We start from the raw sequence: 25,021 nt of genomic DNA on the forward strand, positions 1-25,021 counted from the left end.
AAAATATATTAAAAGTGTTGTAAATATATTTTGAACATACTTTGATATATATGTATATATTGTTATAGGTTCGTGAATCAACCAGTGGCCAAGTCTTACTTCCCGACGAAGTAAAAATCTGTGAAAGTGAGTTATAGTCCCACTTTTAAAATCTAATATTTTTGGGATGAGAATTCATGCAGGTTTTATAAATGATTTACAAAATAGACACAAGTAGGTGAAACTACATTCTATGGTTGAATTATCGAAATCGAATATGCCCCTTTTTATTAAGTCTGGTAATCTAAGAATTAGGGAACAGACACCCTAATTGATGCGAATCCTAAAGATAGATCTATTGGGCCTAACAAACCCCATCCAAAGTACCGGATGCTTTAGTACTTCGAAATTTATATCATATCCGAAGGGTGTCCCGGAATGATGGGGATATTCTTATATATATGCATCTTGTTAATGTCGGTTACCAGGTGTTCACCATATGAATGATATTTATCTCTATGTATGGGATGTGTATTGAAATATGAAATCTTGTGGTCTATTGTTACGATTTGATATATATAGGTTAAACCTATAACTCACCAACATTTTTGTTGATGTTTTAAGCATGTTTATTCTCAGGTGATTTTTAAGAGCTTCCGCTGTCGCATACTTAAATAAGGATGAGATTTGGAGTCCATGCTTGTATGATATTGTGTAAAAACTGCATTCAAGAAACTTATTTTGTTGTAACATATTTGTATTGTAAACCATTATGTAATGGTCGTGTGTAAACAGGATATTTTAGATTATCATTATTTGATAATCTACGTAAAGCTTTTTAAACCTTTATTGATGAAATAAAGGTTATGGTTTGTTTTAAAATGAATGCAGTCTTTGAAAAACGTCTCATATAGAGGTCAAAACCTCGCAATGAAATCAATTAATATGGAACGTTTTTAATCAATAAGAACGGGACATTTCAGTTGGTATCTGAGCGTTGGTCTTAGAGAATCAGAATTTTGCATTAGTGTGTCTTATCGAGTTTGTTAGGATGCATTAGTGAGTCTGGACTTCGACCGTGTTTACTTGAAAAATGATTGCTTAACAAATTTTGTTGGAAACTATATATTTTTAACATGTGAATATTATGTGATATATTAATCTCTTAACGCGTTTGATATTATGTGATAGATGTCTACCTCTAGAACAAGTCCCATTGACTCACCTAATAACAATGAAGAGTCAAATGTAAATTGGAATGATTCGTGGACTGATTCACAAGTTCCCGAAGAGGAACCGGAAGAAGAGTCGGAACCGGAAGAAGAATCGGAACCAGAAGAAGAATCGGAACCGGATGAAGAAATAGAACCGGTGGGGGAAATAATAAAACGGTTAAGTAAAAGAAAATCCTCAACCAACCGACCAAGGTTAATTATGGTCAATGGTGTTTCCGCCAAGGAAGCAAAATATTGGGAGGATTACCAATTCTCCGATGAATCAGATTCCGACGAGAATTCCGATGATGTTATAGAAATTACCCCAACTAAATTTAAAAAGGCAAAAGAAAATAATAAGGGAAAGGGCATAAAAATAGAGAAATCTAATTCCAACCCCGATGAACTTTATATGTATCGTCAACCCCCGAAGTCCTTAAGTTGTAACAATGACCCGGGAACCTCTAAACCACCAGGTTTTTCTAAACCAATGTGGATAACGACGGCTCATATTAGGGGAACATCATATATCCCTAGAAACTTGGAAAAACGAACCAAAACTGAAGAAGAAGAAGAAGAAACAAGCGAGTCGGAATAAGATAGTTGTATTCGTGTGGTGTAATATATGTAATATAGTGTGCTTATGCTTTATGATATATGTAAAAATTGCTTGTATTAATAAGTATTTTTTTTTATGAATCTAACTCTTGTCTATTTTACAGTATAAAACCACAAAATGGATAGACAACCCAATATTTTAAGAGACCTACCCGGAGACATGATTGAGGAAATCTTGTCTAGAGTCGGTCAGAATTCTTCGGCACAACTATTTAAGGCGAGATCAGTTTGTAAGACATTCGAAGAACGTTCCAAGAATGCCTTGGTTTATAAAAGGCTTTCGTTCGAAAGATGGGGGATATCACATTGGGAAATCCATAAGTTACGATGTGTTTACTTTGACGCATATATTGTGGGGAACCCAAATGCTATTTTACCCAATGGGTTAAGAAATTATTTTGACTCAATATATCCGAATATTGGACTTCGTGATTTAGAAAAAGTGGCTAACATGCAACATAAAGAAGCATGTTATGCTTACGGATTAGTAATGTTCGCTTCTCACCAAAGTGAGAATAAGAACATCGGGCTACAACTATTAAACAAAACGTTCCCACAAGTGACGGAGTCGGTAATTGGGGTAAGAAATGAGGTTTTTAGATTGTTACGGGTACGTTTCTTATTGAAAATAAATCTGCTTACGTTTTATTTGATTCGGGTGCGGATAGAAGCTATATGAGTAGAGATTTTTGTGCTAAATTAAGTTGTCCATTGACGCCTTTGGATAGTAAATTTTTACTCGAATTAGCAAATGGTAAATTAATTTCAGCAGATAATATATGTCGGAATCGAGAAATTAAACTAGTTAGCGAAACATTTAAGATTGATTTGATACTAGTAGAGTTAGGGAGTTTTGATGTGATAATCGGTATGGACTGGTTGAAAGAAGTGAAAGCAGAGATCGTTTGTTACAAAAATGCAATTCGCATTATACGAGAAAAAGGAAAACCCTTAATGGTGTACGGAGAAAAGGGCAACACGAAGCTACATCTTATTAGTAATTTGAAGGCACAAAAACTAATAAGAAAAGGTTGCTATGCTGTTCTAGCACACGTCGAGAAAGTACAAACTGAAGAAAAGAGCATCAATGATGTTCCCGTCGCAAAAGAATTTCCCGATGTATTTCCGAAAGAATTACCGGGATTACCCCCACATCGATCCGTTGAATTTCAAATAGATCTTGTACCAGGAGCTGCACCAATAGCTCGTGCTCCTTACAGACTCGCACCCAGCGAGATGAAAGAACTGCAAAGCCAATTACAAGAACTTTTAGAGCGTGGTTTCATTCGACCAAGCACATCACCGTGGGGAGCTCCTGTTTTGTTTGTCAAGAAGAAAGATGGTACATTCAGGTTGTGTATCGACTACCGAGAGTTGAACAAACTTACCATCAAGAACCGCTACCCACTACCGAGAATCGACGACTTATTTAATCAACTACAAGGCTCATCTGTTTATTCAAAGATTGACTTACGTTCCGGGTATCATCAAATGCGGGTGAAAGAAGATGATATTCCAAAGACTGCTTTCAGAACACCTTACGGTCATTACGAGTTTATGGTCATGCCGTTTGGTTTAACTAATGCACCAGCTGTGTTCATGGACCGTATGAACCGAGTGTGTGGACCATACCTTGACAAGTTTGTCATTGTTTTCATTGATGACATACTTATTTACTCAAAGAATGACCAAGAACACGGTGAACATTTGAGAAAGGTGTTAGAAGTATTGAGGAAGGAAGAATTGTACGCTAAGTTTTCAAAGTGTGCATTTTGGTTGGAAGAAGTTCAATTCCTCGGTCACATAGTGAACAAAGAAGGTATTAAGGTGGATCCAGCAAAGATAGAAACTGTTGAAAAGTGGGAAACCCCGAAAACTCCGAAACACATACGCCAGTTTTTAGGACTAGCTGGTTACTACAGAAGGTTCATCCAAGACTTTTCCAGAATAGCAAAACCCTTGACTGCATTAACGCATAAAGGGAAGAAATTTGAATGGAATGATGAACAAGAGAAAGCGTTTCAGTTATTGAAGAAAAAGCTAACTACGGCACCTATATTGTCATTGCCTGAAGGGAATGATGATTTTGTGATTTATTGTGATGCATCAAAGCAAGGTCTTGGTTGTGTATTAATGCAACGAACGAAGGTGATTGCTTATGCGTCTAGACAATTAAATATTCACGAACAAAATTATACGACGCATGATTTGGAATTAGGCGCGGTTGTTTTTGCATTAAAGACTTGGAGGCACTACTTATATGGGGTCAAAAGTATTATATATACCGACCACAAAAGTCTTCAACACATATTTAATCAGAAACAACTGAATATGAGGCAGCGTAGGTGGATTGAATTATTGAATGATTACGACTTTGAGATTCGTTACCACCCGGGGAAGGCAAATGTGGTAGCCGATGCCTTGAGCAGGAAGGACAGAGAACCCATTCGAGTAAAATCTATGAATATAATGATTCATAATAACATTACTACTCAAATAAAGGAGGCACAACAAGGAGTTTTAAAAGAGGGAAATTTAAAGGATGAAATACCCAAAGGATCGGAGAAGCATCTTAATATTCGGGAAGACGGAACCCGGTATAGGGCTGAAAGGATTTGGGTATCAAAATTTGGAGATATGAGAGAAATGGTACTTAGAGAAGCTCATAAAACCAGATACTCAATACATCCTGGAACGGGGAAGATGTACAAGGATCTCAAGAAACATTTTTGGTGGCCGGGTATGAAAGCCGATGTTGCTAAATACGTAGGAGAATGTTTGACGAGTTCTAAGGTCAAAGCTGAGCATCAGAAACCATCAGGTCTACTTCAACAACCCGAAATCCCGGAATGGAAATGGGAAAACATTACCATGGATTTCATCACTAAATTGCCAAGGACTGCAAGTGGTTTTGATACTATTTGGGTAATAGTTGATCGTCTCACCAAATCAGCACACTTCCTGCCAATAAGAGAAGATGACAAGATTGAGAAGTTAGCACGACTGTATTTGAAGGAAGTCGTCTCCAGACATGGAATACCAATCTCTATTATCTCTGATAGGGATGGCAGATTTATTTCAAGATTCTGGCAGACATTACAGCAAGCATTAGGAACTCGTCTAGACATGAGTACTGCCTATCATCCACAAACTGATGGGCAGAGCGAAAGGACGATACAAACGCTTGAAGACATGCTACGAGCATGTGTTATTGATTTCGGAAACAGTTGGGATCGACATCTACCGTTAGCAGAATTTTCCTGCAACAACAGCTACCATTCAAGCATTGAGATGGCGCCGTTTGAAGCACTTTATGGTAGAAAGTGCAGGTATCCGATTTGTTGGAGTGAAGTGGGGGATAGACAGATTACGGGTCCGGAGATTATACAAGAAACTATCGAGAAGATCATCCAAATTCAACAACGGTTAAAAACCGCCCAAAGTCGACAAAAGAGCTACGTTGACATTAAAAGAAAAGAAATAGAATTTGAAATTGGAAAGATGGTCATGCTTAAAGTTGCACCTTGGAAAGGCGTTGTTCGATTTGGTAAACGAGGGAAATTAAATCCAAGGTATATTGGACCATTCAAGATTATTGATCGTGTCGGACCAGTAGCTTACCGACTTGAGTTACCTCAACAACTCGCGGCTGTACATAACACTTTCCACGTCTCGAATTTGAAGAAATGTTTTGCTAAAGAAGATCTCACTATTCCGTTAGATGAAATCCAAATCAACGAAAAACTTCAATTCATCGAAGAACCCGTCGAAATAATAGATCGTGAGGTTAAAAGACTTAAGCAAAACAAGATACCAATTGTTAAGGTTCGATGGAATGCTCGTAGAGGACCCGAGTTCACCTGGGATCATGAAGATCAGATAAAGAAGAAATACCCGCATCTATTTCAAGAAGATTCGTCAACACCTTCAACAGCTTAAAATTTCGGGACGAAATTTATTTAACGGGTAGGTACTGTAGTGACCCGAACTTTTCCATGTTTATATATATTAATTGAGATTGATATTTACATGATTAAATGTTTCCAACATGTTAAGCAATCAACTTGTTAAGACTTGATTAATTGAAATATGTTTCATATAGACAATTGACCACCCAAGTTGACCGGCGATTCACGAACGTTAAAACTTGTAAAAACGATATGACGATATATATATAGATATACATATGGTTAACATGAGATTATGATAAGTAAGTATCTCCATAAGTATATTAACAATGAGTTATATACATATAAACAAGACTACTAACTTAAGGATTTCGAAACGAGACATATATGTAACGATTATCGTTGTAACGACATTTAAATGTATATATATCATATTAAGATATATTAATATATCTTAATATCATGATAATATAATAATTTAACATCTCATTAGATATAATAAACAATGGGTTAACAACATTAATTGAGATCGTTAACTTAAAGGTTTCAAAACAACACTTACATGTAACGACTAACGATGACTTAACGACTCAGTTAAAATGTATATACATGTAGTGTATTTAGATGTATTAAAATACTTTTGGAAGACTTCAAGACATATATCAAAACACTCATACTTAATGAAAATGGTTACAGTTACTTTCCCATTCTTTTCTTTCATCAAGAATTCTAGTCGTATTCTTACCCGTATTATACACAGCTTCAAAACGTACTTACTATGGGTATATACCAATAGGAACTAGCATGGGATTCCACTCTTGATTATGTCATGTATGACTAATCAATTTTAACTTCTACCATGAGCTAGTCAACTAACTAGAACTCCTTTTAACCCCACTCACCACTCACCAATTACCACTCATCAGTCACTCCATTTCACTTCCAATTCTCTTTCTAATTCTCTCTCAACACACACACACTATTATGAATGTATTTTTCCAGTAGTTAATCATCATCTTCATCAAAAATCACTTCAAGAATCAAGCTATAATCATCATAGGAAGAACACTTCAAGAACACTTCAAAAATCCCTTCAAGTTTACTAATTTACTTCCAAGCTTTCTAATCCATTCCAAGTAATCATCTAAGATCAAGAAACCTTTGTTATATAAAGTAGGTTATCTTTATTATTCAAGGTAATATTCATATTCAAACTTTGATTCAATTTCTATAACTATAAACTATCTTAATTCGAGTAAAAATCTTAGTTGAACTTGTTTTTGTGTCATGATCCTACTTCAAGAATTTTCAAGCCATCCAAGATCCTTTGAAGCTAGATCATTTCTTGTCACTTCCAGTAGGTTTACCTACTAAACTTGAGGTATTAATGATGTTCATAACATCATTCGATTCATATATATAAAACTATCTTATTCGAAGGTTTAAACTCGTAATCACTAGAACATAGTTTAGTTAATTCTAAACTTGTTCGCAAACAAAAGTTAATCCTTCTAACTTGACTTTTAAAATTAACTAAACACATGTTCTATATCTATATGATATGCTAACTTAATGATTTAAAACCTGGAAACACGAAAAACACAGTAAAACCGGATTTACGCCGTCGTAGTAACACCGCGGGCTGTTTTGGGTTAGTTAATTAAAAACTATGATAAACTTTGATTTAAAAGTTGTTATTCTGAGAAAATGATTTTTATTATGAACATGAAACTATATCCAAAAATTATGGTTAAACTCAAAGTGGAAGTATGTTTTCTAAAATGGTCATCTAGACGTCGTTCTTTCGACTGAAATGACTACCTTTACAAAAACGACTTGTAACTTATTTTTCCGACTATAAACCTATACTTTTTCTGTTTAGATTCATAAAATATAGTTCAATATGAAACCATAGAAATTTGATTCACTCAAAACGGATTTAAAATGAAGAAGTTATGGGTAAAACAAGATTGGATAATTTTTCTCATTTTAGCTACGTGAAAATTGGTAACAAATATATTCCAACCATAACTTAATCAACTTGTATTGTGTAGTGACCCGAACTTTTCCATGTTTATATATATTAATTGAGATTGATATTTACATGATTAAATGTTTCCAACATGTTAAGCAATCAAACTTGTTAAGACTTGATTAATTGAAATATGTTTCATATAGACAATTGACCACCCAAGTTGATCGGTGATTCACGAACGTTAAAACTTGTAAAAACTATATGATGACATATATATGGATATATATATATATAGTTAACATGATACTATGATAAGAAAACATATCATAAAGTATATTAACAATGAACTACATATGTAAAAACAAGACTACTAACTTAATGATTTTTAAACGAGACATATATGTAACGATTATCGTTGTAAAGACATTTAATGTATATATATCATATTAAGAGATATTCATACATGATAATATCATGATAATATAATAATTTAAAATCTCATTTGATATTATAAACATTGGGTTAACAACATTTAACAAGATCGTTAACCTAAAGGTTTCAAAACAACACTTACATGTAACGACTAACGATGACTTAACGACTCAGTTAAAATGTATATACTTTTGAAAGACTTCAATACACTTATCAAAATACTTCTACTTAACAAAAATGCTTACAATTACATCCTCGTTCAGTTTCATCAACAATTCTACTCGTATGCACCCGTATTCGTACTCGTACAATACACAGCTTTTAGATGTATGTACTATTGGTATATACACTCCAATGATCAGCTCTTAGAAGCCCATGTGAGTCACCTAACACATGTGGGAACCATAATTTGGCAACTAGCATGAAATATCTCATAAAATTACAAAAATATGAGTAATCATTCATGACTTATTTACATGAAAACAAAATTACATATCCTTTATATCTAATCCATACACCAACGACCAAAAACACCTACAAACACTTTCATTCTTCAATATTCTTCATCTAATTGATCTCTCTCAAGTTCTATCTTCAAGTTCTAAGTGTTCTTCATAAATTCCAAAAGTTCTAGTTTCATAAAATCAAGAATACTTTCAAGTTTGCTAGCTCACTTCCAATCTTGTAAGGTGATCATCCAACCTCAAGAAATCTTTGTTTCTTACAGTAGGTTATCATTCTAATACAAGGTAATAATCATATTCAAACTTTGGTTCAATTTCTATAACTATAACAATCTTATTTCAAGTGATGATCTTACTTGAACTTGTTTTCGTGTCATGATTCTGCTTCAAGAACTTCGAGCCATCCAAGGATCCATTGAAGCTAGATCCATTTTTCTCTTTTCCAGTAGGTTTATCCAAGGAAATTAAGGTAGTAATGATGTTCATAACATCATTCGATTCATACATATAAAGCTATCTTATTCGAAGGTTTAAACTTGTAATCACTAGAACATAGTTTAGTTAATTCTAAACTTGTTCGCAAACGAAAGTTAATACTTCTAACTTGACTTTTAAAATCAACTAAACACATGTTCTATATCTATATGATATGCTAACTTAATGATTTAAAACCTGGAAACACGAAAAACACCGTAAAACCGGATTTACGCCGTCGTAGTAACACCGCGGGTTGTTTTGGGTTAGTTAATTAAAAACTATGATAAACTTTGATTTAAAAGTTGTTATTCTGAGAAAATGATTTTTATTATGAACATGAAACTATATCCAAAAATTATGGTTAAACTCAAAGTGAAAGTATGTTTTCTAAAATGGTCATCTAGACGTCGTTCTTTCGACTGAAATGACTACCTTTACAAAAACGACTTGTGACTTATTTTTCTGACTATAAACCTATACTTTTTCTGTTTAGATTCATAAAATAGAGTTCAATATGAAACCATAGCAATTTGATTCACTCAAAACGGATTTAAAATGAAGAAGTTATGGGTAAAACAAGATTGGATAATTTTTCTCATTTTAGCTACGTGAAAATTGGTAACAAATCTATTCCAACCATAACTTAATCAACTTGTATTGTATATTATGTAATCTTGAGATACCATAGACACCTATACAATGTTTCGACCTATCATGTCGACACATCTATATATATTTCGGAACAACCATAGACACTCTATATGTGAATGTTGGAGTTAGCTATACAGGGTTGAGGTTGATTCCAAAATATATATAGTTTGAGTTGTGATCAATACTGAGATACGTATACACTGGGTCGTGGATTGATTCAAGATAATATTTATCGATTTATTTCTGTACATCTAACTGTGGACAACTAGTTATAGGTTACTAACGAGGACAGCTGACTTAATAAACTTAAAACATCAAAATATATTAAAAGTGTTGTAAATATATTTTGAACATACTTTAATATATATGTATATATTGTTATAGGTTCGTGAATCAACAGTGGCCAAGTCTTACTTCCCGACGAAGTAAAAATCTGTGAAAGTGAGTTATAGTCCCACTTTTAAAATCTAATATTTTTGGGATGAGAATACATGCAGGTTTTATAAATGATTTACAAAATAGACACAAGTACGTGAAACTACATTCTATGGTTGAATTATCGAAATCGAATATGCCCCTTTTTATTAAGTCTGGTAATCTAAGAATTAGGGAACAGACACCCTAATTGACGCGAATCCTAAAGATAGATCTATTGGGCCTAACAAACCCCGTCCAAAGTACCGGATGCTTTAGTACTTCGAAATTTATATCATATCCGAAGGGTGTCCCGGAATGATGGGGATATTCTTATATATGCATCTTGTTAATGTCGGTTACCAGGTGTTCACCATATGAATGATTTTTATCTCTATGTATGGGATGTGTATTGAAATATGAAATCTTGTGGTCTATTATTATGATTTGATATATATAGGTTAAACCTATAACTCACCAACATTTTTGTTGACGTTTTAAGCATGTTTATTCTCAGGTGATTATTAAGAGCTTCCGCTGTCGCATACTTAAATAAGGACGAGATTTGGAGTCCATGCTTGTATGATATTGTGTAAAAACTGCATTCAAGAAACTTATTTTGTTGTAACATATTTGTATTGTAAACCATTATGTAATGGTCGTGTGTAAACAGGATATTTTAGATTATCATTATTTGATAATCTACGTAAAGCTTTTTAAACCTTTATTGATGAAATAAAGGTTATGGTTTGTTTTAAAATGAATGCAGTCTTTGAAAAACGTCTCATATAGAGGTCAAAACCTCGCAACGAAATCAATTAATATGGAACGTTTTTAATCAATAAGAACGGGACATTTTAGTTGGTATCCGAGCGTTGGTCTTAGAGAACTAGAATTTTGCATTAGTGTGTCTTATCGAGTTTGTTAGGATGCATTAGTGAGTCTGGACTTCGACCGTGTTTACTTGAAAAATGATTGCTTAACAAATTTTGTTGGAAACTATATATTTTTAACATGTGAATATTATGTGATATATTAATCTCTTAACGCGTTTGATATTATGTGATAGATGTCTACCTCTAGAACAAGTCCCATTGACTCACCTAATAATAATGAAGAGTCAAATGTAAATTGGAATGATTCGTGGACTGATTCACAAGTTCCCGAAGAGGAACCGGAAGAAGAGTCGGAACCGGAAGAAGAATCGGAACCAGAAGAAGAATCGGAACCGGATGAAGAAATAGAACCGGTGGGGGAAATAATAAAACGGTTAAGTAAAAGAAAATCCTCAACCAACCGACCAAGGTTAATTATGGTCAATGGTGTTTCCGCCAAGGAAGCAAAATATTGGGAGGATTACCAATTCTCCGATGAATCGGATTCCGACGAGAATTCCGATGATGTTATAGAAATTACCCCAACTGAATTTAAAAAGGCAAAAGAAAATAATAAGGGAAAGGGCATAAAAATAGAGAAATCTAATTCTAACCCCGATGAACTTTATATGTATCGTCAACGCCCGAAGTCCTTAAGTTGTAACAATGACCCGGGAACCTCTAAACCACCAGGTTTTTCTAAACCAATGTGGACAACGATGGCTCGTATTAGGGGAACATCGTATATCCCTAGAAACTTGGCAAAACGAACCAAAACCGAAGAAGAAGAAATGAGCGAGTCAGAATAAGATAGTTGTATTCGTGTGGTGTAATATATGTAATATAGTGTTCTTATGCTTTATGATATATGTAAAAATTGCTTGTATTAATAAGTATTTTTTTATGAATCTAACTCTTGTCTATTTTACAGTTTAAAAACACAAAATGGATAGACAACCCAATATTTTAAGAGACCTACCCGGAGACATGATTGATGAAATCTTGTCTAGAGTCGGCCAGAATTCTTCGGCACAACTATTTAAGGCGAGATCAGTTTGTAAGACATTCGAGGAACGTTCCAAGAATTTCTTGGTTTATAAGAGACTTTCGTTTGAAAGATGGGGGATATCACATTGGGAAACCCATAAGTTACGATGTGTTTACTTTGACGCATATATTGCGGGGAACCCAAATGCTATTTTACGCAACGGGTTAAGAAATTATTTTGACTCATTATATCCGAATATTGGACTTCGTGATTTAGAAAAAGCGGCTAACATGCAACATAAAGAAGCATGTTATGCTTACGGATTAGTAATGTTCGCTTCTCACCAAAGTGAGAACAAGAACATCGGGCTACAACTATTAAACAAAATGTTTCCACAAGTGACGGAGTCGGTAATTGGGGTAAGAAATGAGGTTTTTAGATTATTACGGGACTGTTGGACATTACGTAACTCTCGTCCCTTTGATGACGTTACAACACGCTGTCTTATCAACGTCCATAACGGTTATGTTGCACAAGACCAAGGATGGGAAGTAGTCCTAGTAAAACCAGAATGCATGACTTGTTTCTGGACGTATGAATTACGTGTCTTTATTGCCTTTGCTGAACGACTTGTGTACTAGCTAGAATTGTCTTCACAACTATCTTGTATCAAAGTTATTGTGTGCTATATTTCATGCTTTATGTAAAATAAGCGGTATTGTAAGTTTGTAAAATATTGTATAAAAGTTTGAACGCGAAATATTATTATAATCAGTTTTTCATATAGAATTGTAGTAGTTGAATTGTATATTAGCTACTAAGTATGAACTTAACGGGTAGGTACTACCCGAATTTAAACTTATAAAACGCTAATATGAAGAAAAAGCTTTTATAAATGAGTTCATATTATGCTACGAAATACTATTAACTACTCTTAATATTCTGTATGATTAACTTGTTCCATTTAACTATTTTGAAGGAAATGGCACCGACTACTCGACACACCGTGAATATGAATGAAGAGGAATTCCGTACTTTTCTAGCTTCAAACATAGCCGCAGTACAGGCTGCGCTACATACCAACAATAACCTTGGATCTAGCAGTACAGGAAATCGTGTAGGATGCACCTACAAAGAATTCACTGCCTGCAAACCTTTGGAATTTGATGGAACCGAAGGACCGATCGGATTGAAACGGTGGACCGAGAAGGTCGAATCGTTGTTTGCCATAAGTAAGTGTACTGAAGAGGACAAAGTAAAGTACGCTACGCATACCTTCACAGGTTCTGCGTTAACATGGTGGAATACCTATCTAGAGCAAGTAGGACAAGACGATGCGTACGCACTACCGTGGTCAGCATTCAAGCACTTGATGAACGAGAAGTACAGTCCCAGAACCGAGGTCAATAAGCTCAAGATAGAACTTAGAGGGTTACGAACCCAAGGATTTGATATTACCACGTACGAAAGACGATTCACAGAATTGTGCCTATTGTGTCCGGGAGCATTCGAAGATGAGGAAGAGAAGATCGACGCGTTTGTGAAAGGATTACCGGAAAGAATCCAAGAAGATATAAGTTCACACGAGGCCGCCTCCATACAACAGGCATGTAGAATGGCTCACAAACTCGTGAACCAAATTGAAGAAAGAATTAAAGAACAGACTGCTGAAGAGGCCAATGTGAAGAAAGTCAAAAGAAAGTGGGAGGAAAACGGTGATAAGAATCACCAATACAACAACAACAACAATTACAACAACAATCGCAACAATTATCCCAACAATCGCAACATCAATCGCAACTACAACAAACGGCCCAACAACAACAACAACAACAACAACAGCAACTACAACAATCATCCCAACAACAATAATAACCGCAACAACAACAACAATCAGAAGCAGCTATGCCAAAGGTGTGAAAAGAATCACTCGGGGTTCTGCACCAAATTTTGCAACAAGTGTAAAAGAAATGGTCATAGCGCGGCGAAGTGTGAGGTCTACGGACCAGGGGTTAATAGAACGAAAGGAAAAAATGGTGTCGGAACGAGTAATGGCGGAGCAAGTAGTGTCAGAGCAAGTTATGCCAATGTAGTTTGTTATAAATGTGGAAAACCAGGCCACATTATTAGAAATTACCCGAACCAGGAGAACACGAATGGACAAGGCCGTGGAATAGTTTTCAATATTAATGCGGCAGAGGCACAGGAAGACCCAGAGCTTGTTACGGGTACGTTTTTTATTGACAATAAATCTGCTTACGTTTTATTTGATTCGGGTGCGGATAGAAGCTATATGAGTAGAGATTTTTGTGCTAAATTAAGTTGTCCATTGACGCCTTTGGATAGTAAATTTTTACTCGAATTAGCAAATGGTAAATTAATTTCAACAGATAATATATGTCGGAATCGAGAAATTAAACTGGTTAGCGAAACATTTAAGATTGATTTGATACCAGTAGAGTTAGGGAGTTTTGATGTGATAATCGGTATGGACTGGTTGAAAGAAGTGAAAGCGGAGATCGTTTGTTACAAAAATGCAATTCGCATTATACGAGAAAAAGGAAAACCCTTAATGGTGTACGGAGAAAAGGGCAACACGAAGCTACATCTTATTAGTAATTTGAAGGCACAAAAACTAATAAGAAAAGGTTGCTATGCTGTTCTAGCACACGTCGAGAAAGTACAAACTGAAGAAAAGAGCATCAATGATGTTCCCGTCGCAAAAGAATTTCCTGATGTATTTCCGAAAGAATTACCGGGATTACCCCCACATCGATCCGTTGAATTTCAAATAGATCTTGTACCAGGAGCTGCACCAATAGCTCGTGCTCCTTACAGACTCGCACCCAGCGAGATGAAAGAACTACAAAGCCAATTACAAGAACTTTTAGAGCGTGGTTTCATTCGACCAAGCACATCACCGTGGGGAGCTCCTGTTTTGTTTGTCAAGAAGAAAGATGGTACATTCAGGTTGTGTATCGACTACCGAGAGTTGAACAAACTTACCATCAAGAACCGCTACCCACTACCGAGAATCGATGACTTATTTGATCAACTACAAGGCTCGTCTGTTTATTCAAAGATTGACTTACGTTCCGGGTATCATCAAATGCGGGTGAAAGAAGATGATATTCCAAAGACTGCTTTCAGAACACGTTACGGTCATTACGAGTTTATGGTCATGCCGTTTGGTTTAACTAATGCACCAGCTGTGTTCATGGACCTTATGAACCGAGTGTGTGGACCATACCTTGACAAGTTTGTCATTGTTTTCATTGATGACATACTTATTTACTCAAAGAATGACCAAGAACACGGTGAACATTTGAGAAAGGTGTTAGAAGTATTGAGGAAGGAAGAATTGTACGCTAAGTTTTCAAAGTGTGCATTTTGGTTGGAAGAAGTTCAATTCCTCGGTCACATAGTGAACAAAGAAGGTATTAAGGTGGATCCGGCAAAGTTAGAAACTGTTGAAAAGTGGGAAACCCCGAAAACTCCGAAACACATACGCCAGTTTTTAGGACTAGCTGGTTACTACAGAAGGTTCATCCAAGACTTTTCCAGAATAGCAAAACCCTTGACTGCATTAACGCATAAAGGGAAGAAATTTGAATGGAATGATGAACAAGAGAAAGCGTTTCAGTTATTGAAGAAAAAGCTAACTACGGCACCTATATTTTCATTGCCTGAAGGGAATGATGATTTTGTAATTTATTGTGATGCATCAAAGCAAGGTCTCGGTTGTGTATTAATGCAACGAACGAAGGTGATTGCTTATGCGTCTAGACAATTGAAGATTCACGAACAAAATTATACGACGCATGATTTGGAATTAGGCGCGGTTGTTTTTGCATTAAAGACTTGGAGGCACTACTTATATGGGGTCAAAAGTATTATATATACCGACCACAAAAGTCTTCAACACATATTTAATCAGAAACAACTGAATATGAGGCAGCGTAGGTGGATTGAATTATTGAATGATTACGACTTTGAGATTCGTTACCACCCGGGGAAGGCAAATGTGGTAGCCGATGCCTTGAGCAGGAAGGACAGAGAACCCATTCGAGTAAAATCTATGAATATAATGATTCATAATAACATTACTACTCAAATAAAGGAGGCGCAACAAGGAGTTTTAAAAGAGGGAAATTTAAAGGATGAAATACCCAAAGGATCGGAGAAGCATCTTAATATTCGGGAAGACGGAACCCGGTATAGGGCTGAAAGGATTTGGGTACCAAAATTTGGAGATATGAGAGAAATGGTACTTAGAGAAGCTCATAAAACCAGATACTCAATACATCCTGGAACGGGGAAGATGTACAAGGATCTCAAGAAACATTTTTGGTGGCCGGGTATGAAAGCCGATGTTGCTAAATACGTAGGAGAATGTTTGACGTGTTCTAAGGTCAAAGCTGAGCATCAGAAACCATCAGGTCTACTTCAACAACCCAAAATCCCAGAATGGAAATGGGAAAACATTACCATGGATTTCATCACTAAATTGCCAAGGACTGCAAGTGGTTTTGATACTATTTGGGTAATAGTTGATCGTCTCACCAAATCAGTACACTTCCTACCAATAAGAGAAGATGACAAGATGGAGAAGTTAGCACGACTGTATTTGAAGGAAGTCGTCTCCAGACATGGAATACCAATCTCTATTATCTCTGATAGGGATGGCAGATTTATTTCAAGATTCTGGCAGACATTACAGCAAGCATTAGGAACTCGTCTAGACATGAGTACTGCCTATCATCCACAAACTGATGGGCAGAGCGAAAGGACGATACAAACGCTTGAAGACATGCTACGAGCATGTGTTATTGATTTCGGAAACAGTTGGGATCGACATCTACCGTTAGCAGAATTTTCCTGCAACAACAGCTACCATTCAAGCATTGAGATGGCGCCGTTTGAAGCACTTTATGGTAGAAAGTGCAGGTCTCCGATTTGTTGGAGTGAAGTGGGGGATAGACAGATTACGGGTCCGGAGATTATACAAGAAACTACCGAGAAGATCATCCAAATTCAACAACGGTTGAAAACCGCCCAAAGTCGACAAAAGAGCTACGCTGACATTAAAAGAAAAGATATAGAATTTGAAATTGGAGAGATTGTCATGCTTAAAGTTGCACCTTGGAAAGGCGTTGTTCGATTTGGTAAACGAGGGAAATTAAATCCAAGGTATATTGGACCATTCAAGATTATTGATCGTGTCGAACCAGTAGCTTACCGACTAGAGTTACCTCAACAACTCGTGGCTGTACATAACACTTTCCATGTCTCAAATTTAAAGAAATGTTTTGCTAAAGAAGATCTCACTATTCCGTTAGATGAAATCCAAATCAACGAAAAACTTCAATTCATCGAAGAACCCGTCGAAATAATGGATCGTGAGGTTAAAAGACTTAAGCAAAACAAGATACCAATTGTTAAGGTTCGATGGAATGCTCGTAGAGGACCCGAGTTCACCTGGGAGTGTGAAGATCAGATGAAGAAGCAATACCCGCATCTATTTCCAGAAGATTCGTCAACACCTTCAACAGCTTAAAATTTCGGGACGAAATTTATTTAACGGGTAGGTACTGTAGTGACCCGAACTTTTCCATGTTTATATATATTAATTGAGATTGATATTTACATGATTAAATGTTTCCAACATGTTAAGCAATCAAACTTGTTAAGACTTGATTAATTGAAATATGTTTCATATAGACAATTGACCACCCAAGTTGATCGGTGATTCACGAACGTTAAAACTTGTAAAAACTATATGATGACATATATATGGATATATATATATATATAGTTAACATGATACTATGATAAGAAAACATATCATAAAGTATATTAACAATGAACTACATATGTAAAAACAAGACTACTAACTTAATGATTTTTAAACGAGACATATATGTAACGATTATCGTTGTAAAGACATTTAATGTATATATATCATATTAAGAGATATTCATACATGATAATATCATGATAATATAATAATTTAAAATCTCATTTGATATTATAAACATTGGGTTAACAACATTTAACAAGATCGTTAACCTAAAGGTTTCAAAACAACACTTACATGTAACGACTAACGATGACTTAACGACTCAGTTAAAATGTATATACTTTTGAAAGACTTCAATACACTTATCAAAATACTTCTACTTAACAAAAATGCTTACAATTACATCCTCGTTCAGTTTCATCAACAATTCTACTCGTATGCACCCGTATTCGTACTCGTACAATACACAGCTTTTAGATGTATGTACTATTGGTATATACACTCCAATGATCAGCTCTTAGCAGCCCATGTGAGTCACCTAACACATGTGGGAACCATAATTTGGCAACTAGCATGAAATATCTCATAAAATTACAAAAATATGAGTAATCATTCATGACTTATTTACATGAAAACAAAATTACATATCCTTTATATCTAATCCATACACCAACGACCAAAAACACCTACAAACACTTTCATTCTTCAATATTCTTCATCTAATTGATCTCTCTCTAGTTCTATCTTCAAGTTCTAAGTGTTCTTCATAAATTCCAAAAGTTCTAGTTTCATAAAATCAAGAATACTTTCAAGTTTGCTAGCTCACTTCCAATCTTGTAAGGTGATCATCCAACCTCAAGAAATCTTTGTTTCTTACAGTAGGTTATCATTCTAATACAAGGTAATAATCATATTCAAACTTTGGTTCAATTTCTATAACTATAACAATCTTATTTCAAGTGATGATCTTACTTGAACTTGTTTTCGTGTCATGATTCTGCTTCAAGAACTTCGAGCCATCCAAGGATCCATTGAAGCTAGATCCATTTTTCTCTTTTCCAGTAGGTTTATCCAAGGAAATTAAGCTAGTAATGATGTTCATAACATCATTCGATTCATACATATAAAGCTATCTTATTCGAAGGTTTAAACTTGTAATCACTAGAACATAGTTTAGTTAATTCTAAACTTGTTCGCAAACAAAAGTTAATCCTTCTAACTTGACTTTTAAAATCAACTAAACACATTTTCTATATCTATATGATATGCTAACTTAATGATTTAAAACCTGGAAACACGAAAAACACCGTAAAACCGGATTTACGCCGTCGTAGTAACACCGCGGGTTGTTTTGGGTTAGTTAATTAAAAACTATGATAAACTTTGATTTAAAAGTTGTTATTCTGAGAAAATGATTTTTATTATGAACATGAAACTATATCCAAAAATTATGGTTAAACTCAAAGTGAAAGTATGTTTTCTAAAATGGTCATCTAGACGTCGTTCTTTCGACTGAAATGACTACCTTTCCAAAAACGACTTGTAACTTATTTTTATGACTATAAACCTATACTTTTTCTGTTTAGATTCATAAAATAGAGTTCAATATGAAACCATAGCAATTTGATTCACTCAAAACGGATTTAAAATGAAGAAGTTATGGGTAAAACAAGATTGGATAATTTTTCTCATTTTAGCTACGTGAAAATTGGTAACAAATCTATTCCAACCATAACTTAATCAACTTGTATTGTATATTATGTAATCTTGAGATACCATAGACACGTATACAATGTTTCGACCTATCATGTCGACACATCTATATATATTTCGGAACAACCATAGACACTCTATATGTGAATGTTGGAGTTAGCTATACAGGGTTGAGGTTGATTCCAAAATATATATAGTTTGAGTTGTGATCAATACTGAGATACGTATACACTGGGTCGTGGATTGATTCAAGATAATATTTATCGATTTATTTCTGTACATCTAACTGTGGACAACTAGTTATAGGTTACTAACGAGGACAGCTGACTTAATAAACTTAAAACATCAAAATATATTAAAAGTGTTGTAAATATATTTTGAACATACTTTAATATATATGTATATATTGTTATAGGTTCGCGAATCAACAGTGGCCAAGTCTTACTTCCCGACGAAGTAAAAATCTGTGAAAGTGAGTTATAGTCCCACTTTTAAAATCTAATATTTTTGGGATGAGAATACATGCAGGTTTTATAAATGATTTACAAAATAGACACAAGTACGTGAAACTACATTCTATGGTTGAATTATCGAAATCGAATATGCCCCTTTTTATTAAGTCTGGTAATCTAAGAATTAGGGAACAGACACCCTAATTGACGCGAATCCTAAAGATAGATCTATTGGGCCTAACAAACCCCATCCAAAGTACCGGATGCTTTAGTACTTCAAAATTTATATCATATCCGAAGGGTGTCCCGGAATGATGGGGATATTCTTATATATGCATCTTGTTAATGTCGGTTACCAGGTGTTCACCATATGAATGATTTTTATCTCTATGTATGGGATGTGTATTGAAATATGAAATCTTGTGGTCTATTATTATGATTTGATATATATAGGTTAAACCTATAACTCACCAACATTTTTGTTGACGTTTTAAGCATGTTTATTCTCAGGTGATTATTAAGAGCTTCCGCTGCCGCATACTTAAATAAGGACGAGATTTGGAGTCCATGCTTGTATGATATTGTGTAAAAACTGCATTCAAGAAACTTATTTTGTTGTAACATATTTGTATTGTAAACCATTATGTAATGGTCGTGTGTAAACAGGATATTTTAGATTATCATTATTTGATAATCTACGTAAAGTTTTTTAAACCTTTATTGATGAAATAAAGGTTATGGTTTGTTTTAAAATGAATGCAGTCTTTGAAAAACGTCTCATATAGAGGTCAAAACCTCGCAACGAAATCAATTAATATGGAACGTTTTTAATCAATAAGAACGGGACATTTCATATTGTATATTATGTAATCTTGAGATACCATAGACACGTATACAATGTTTCGACCTATCATGTCGACACATCTATATATATTTCGAAACAACCATAGACACTCTATATGTGAATGTTGGAGTTAGCTATACAGGGTTGAGGTTGATTCCAAAATATGTATAGTTTGAGTTGTGATAAATACTGAGATACGTATACACTGGGTCGTGGATTGATTCAAGATAATATTTATCGATTTATTTCTATATATCTAACTGTGGACAACTAGTTGTAGGTTACTAACGAGGACAGCTGACTTAATAAACTTAAAACATCAAAATATATTAAAAGTGTTGTAAATATATTTTGAACATACTTTGATATATATGTATATATTGTTATAGGTTCGTGAATCAACCAGTGGCCAAGTCTTACTTCCCGACGAAGTAAAAATCTGTGAAAGTGAGTTATAGTCCCACTTTTAAAATCTAATATTTTTGGGATGAGAATACATGCAGGTTTTATAAATGATTTACAAAATAGACACAAGTACGTGAAACTACATTCTATGGTTGAATTATCGAAATCGAATATGCCCCTTTTTATTAAGTCTGGTAATCTAAGAATTAGGGAACAGACACCCTAATTGACGCGAATCCTAAAGATAGATCTATTGGGCCTAACAAACCCCATCCAAAGTACCGGATGCTTTAGTACTTCGAAATTTATATCATATCCGAAGGGTGTCCCGGAATGATGGGGATATTCTTATATATATGCATCTTGTTAATGTCGGTTACCAGGTGTTCACCATATGAATGATTTTTATCTCTATGTATGGGATGTGTATTGAAATATGAAATCTTGTGGTCTATTGTTACGATTTGATATATATAGGTTAAACCTATAACTCACCAACATTTTTGTTGACGTTTTAAGCATGTTTATTCTCAGGTGATTATTAAGAGCTTCCGCTGTCGCATACTTAAATAAGGACGAGATTTGGAGTCCATGCTTGTATGATATTGTGTAAAAACTGCATTCAAGAAACTTATTTTGTTGTAACATATTTGTATTGTAACATATTTGTATTGTAAACCATTATGTAATGGTCGTGTGTAAACAGGATATTTTAGATTATCATTATTTGATAATCTACGTAAAGCTTTTTAAACCTTTATTGATGAAATAAAGGTTATGGTTTGTTTTAAAATGAATGCAGTCTTTGAAAAACGTCTCATATAGAGGTCAAAACCTCGCAACGAAATCAATTAATATGGAACGTTTTTAATCAATAAGAACGGGACATTTCACACCTAACCGGTAGCACAACACACATCGGTAAGTCTTTGCGTTCATCGTCTGACCCAACCCAAAATAGGGACTGCCCTTAGCCAAGCAGATGTGTGATCACCCTGCTGTGATTTCCATAAGGCCGATTGTCTGGGAGATAATGAAAAAGTGGATTCTGCAGAAGCGGTAACCTTTGTGAAATAAACATCTGCCAATTTCTTCATGAGTATTGGGGCAGCGACCTCACTCGGATTACCTAAAATATCAAACTCAGCCGTATTATTAAACAGACCCAATGCATCTTCAAAAGCACGACCAAGACCAACAATACCCGTATGACGTAAGAGTTTGGTCTGCAACCCAGCAGACTGTAATCGAGAAGCCAGAAAAGCATAATGACGAACATCTCCCGCAGAATAAACACCAAACCCTCCAAATGCAAATGGCAAGGTGGCAAGCCGCCACTGCCAATCACCAAACCCAGGCCCTGAAGCAGTAACAATACGCTCCAATTATTATTATTATTATTATTATTATTATTATTATTATTATTATTATTATTATTATTATTATTATTATTATTATTATTATAATTATAATTATTATTATTATTATTATTATTATTATTATTATTATTATTATTATTATTATTATTATTATTATTATTATTATTATTATTATTATTATTATTAATGTTGTTATTATTATTGTTACTATAAGAATTATAATAATAATTATTATTATCATAGTTATAAGTATTATAACAATTATTATTATAAGTATTATTATTATTATTATTATTATTATGATTAATAGTATTATTATTATTATGAAAATAATAAAATTTATTATTATTTTCATTAATATTAGTATTAATATCATTTTATGATTATAAGTATTAGTAGTGATATTAAAGTAAGTATTATTATTAATATTTATATAAGTATTATTATTAACATTATCATTATTATTATGAGAATTATTATTAATGAACTATTACTAAAATTATTATCATTAGTAGTAAAAATGGTTATTTTTATAGTTGTTATTAATATATTAGTATTACTATTGTATCATTAATACTACAAATATCATTATTTTAAATCTATCATTTTATTAAAAATTAATATTTTTATTAAGAATATTATTAGTAGTATCATTATTATTAACACCATAAGTATTATTAAAATTATCATTTTACATAAAAATTATCATTTCTTGTATTATTATTATTATTATTAACAAATCTAATAGTAATATTACCATTATCTTAGTATTATCAATAATTTAACAAACAATTGATATTTATATAAAAATATACTTAATACACATAATTAAACTATATTAATATCTTATTTATTAAATCATATAAAAAGAATATATTTAATTAAATAATGAAATATATAGGTTATTAATATAAAAACTATATCACTAATAATAATATATATTTGTTCAATTACAATTATGTATATTAATAAATATACAAATGATATAGGTTCGTGAATCCGAGGCCAACCCTGCATTGTTCGGATCCGTCGTATGCATATTTTTACTACAAAATATCGTATTGTGAGTTTCATCTACTCCCTTTTTAAATGCTTTTGAAATATATATTTTTGGGCTGAGAATACATGCGCTGCTTTTATAAATGTTTGACAAAATAGACACAAGTACTTAAAACTACATTCTATGGTTGGATTACTATACCGAATATCGCCCCTTCAAGTCTGGTAACCTAAGAATTAGGAAAATGACCCCTAATTGACGCGAATCCTAAAGATAGATCTATGGGCCTAAAAACCCCATTCTGGAATTTGTAATGCTTTAGTACTTCGATTTAAATGGTGATTGCGATCACCAATATTTATGGCATACTTGCGAGTATGCGTGGGATATTCTATATGCATTATGTTAATGTCAGTTACCAGGTGTTCATCATATGAATAATTTTTATACACTTGCGAGTGTAATGATATTTATGAAAAATGAGAATCTTGTGGTCTATTAAAATTATGGAAATGATTGATTACGATAAACTAATGAACTCACCAACCTTTTGGTTGACACTTTAAAGTATGTTTATTCTCAGGTATGAAAGAAATCTTCCGCTGTGCATATGCTCATTTTAAAAATATTACTTGGAGTCATTCTTGGCATATTTCAAAAGACGTTGCATTCGAGTCGTTGAGTTCAACATGATTACTATTAAGTCATTTATAGTTTGGATATATTATGAAATAGTATGCATGTCTGTCAACTTTCGATGAAATGAAAGTTTATATTTTAAAAATGAATGCAATTTTTGTAAAATGTACCATTTAGAGGTCAAATACCTCGCAATGAAATGATATGTTATTGTATTTGTCCTTATGGATTAGGACGGGTTGCTTCATTTATCATACTTACTAAACAAACACATTAAAAAAGCAACGTCTTCTGCTGGTTGAACTAAGCTTCGTCTGCCGTTGAGCTATAATCCTTGAGCTGGGTGAACTAGTTTTATCGGATAAGTAAAGACTCTGTTTGTTCGTCCGCTGACTCTTCTGCTGAGTGAATTAGAGTTCTGCTGGCTGAACTAAAGTTCTTCTGCTGGTTATTTTTGTTGGATCTTCTTTAAAGCTGGCTTGCCTTCAACTATCAAAAACTTTATTCGTGAACTTTACTTGTTTACTTTAAGGACTGGAGTAGGGTAACCCCTAAGCCTCCTTAACCAGCTCCATAAACACTTAGGAGATAAGAAAAAGATGGCACCACCACCATTGCTTTGCTTTACCCGGGTGAAACTAATTCTGGGCTTGTGCTGGTTACATTGATTAACTCACCCGTATCAGTGTCATTTATAATTTTTATGGTAGACGGGTAAGTAAAAGTTTCATAATGATGGTGACCAATTTATAGGATTATTTATCGCTTTTCAGATATATTTAATGAAATTATCT

Source organism: Rutidosis leptorrhynchoides, chromosome 2, assembly GCF_046630445.1.
Source record: "Rutidosis leptorrhynchoides isolate AG116_Rl617_1_P2 chromosome 2, CSIRO_AGI_Rlap_v1, whole genome shotgun sequence".
NCBI classification, from domain to species: domain Eukaryota; kingdom Viridiplantae; phylum Streptophyta; class Magnoliopsida; order Asterales; family Asteraceae; genus Rutidosis; species Rutidosis leptorrhynchoides.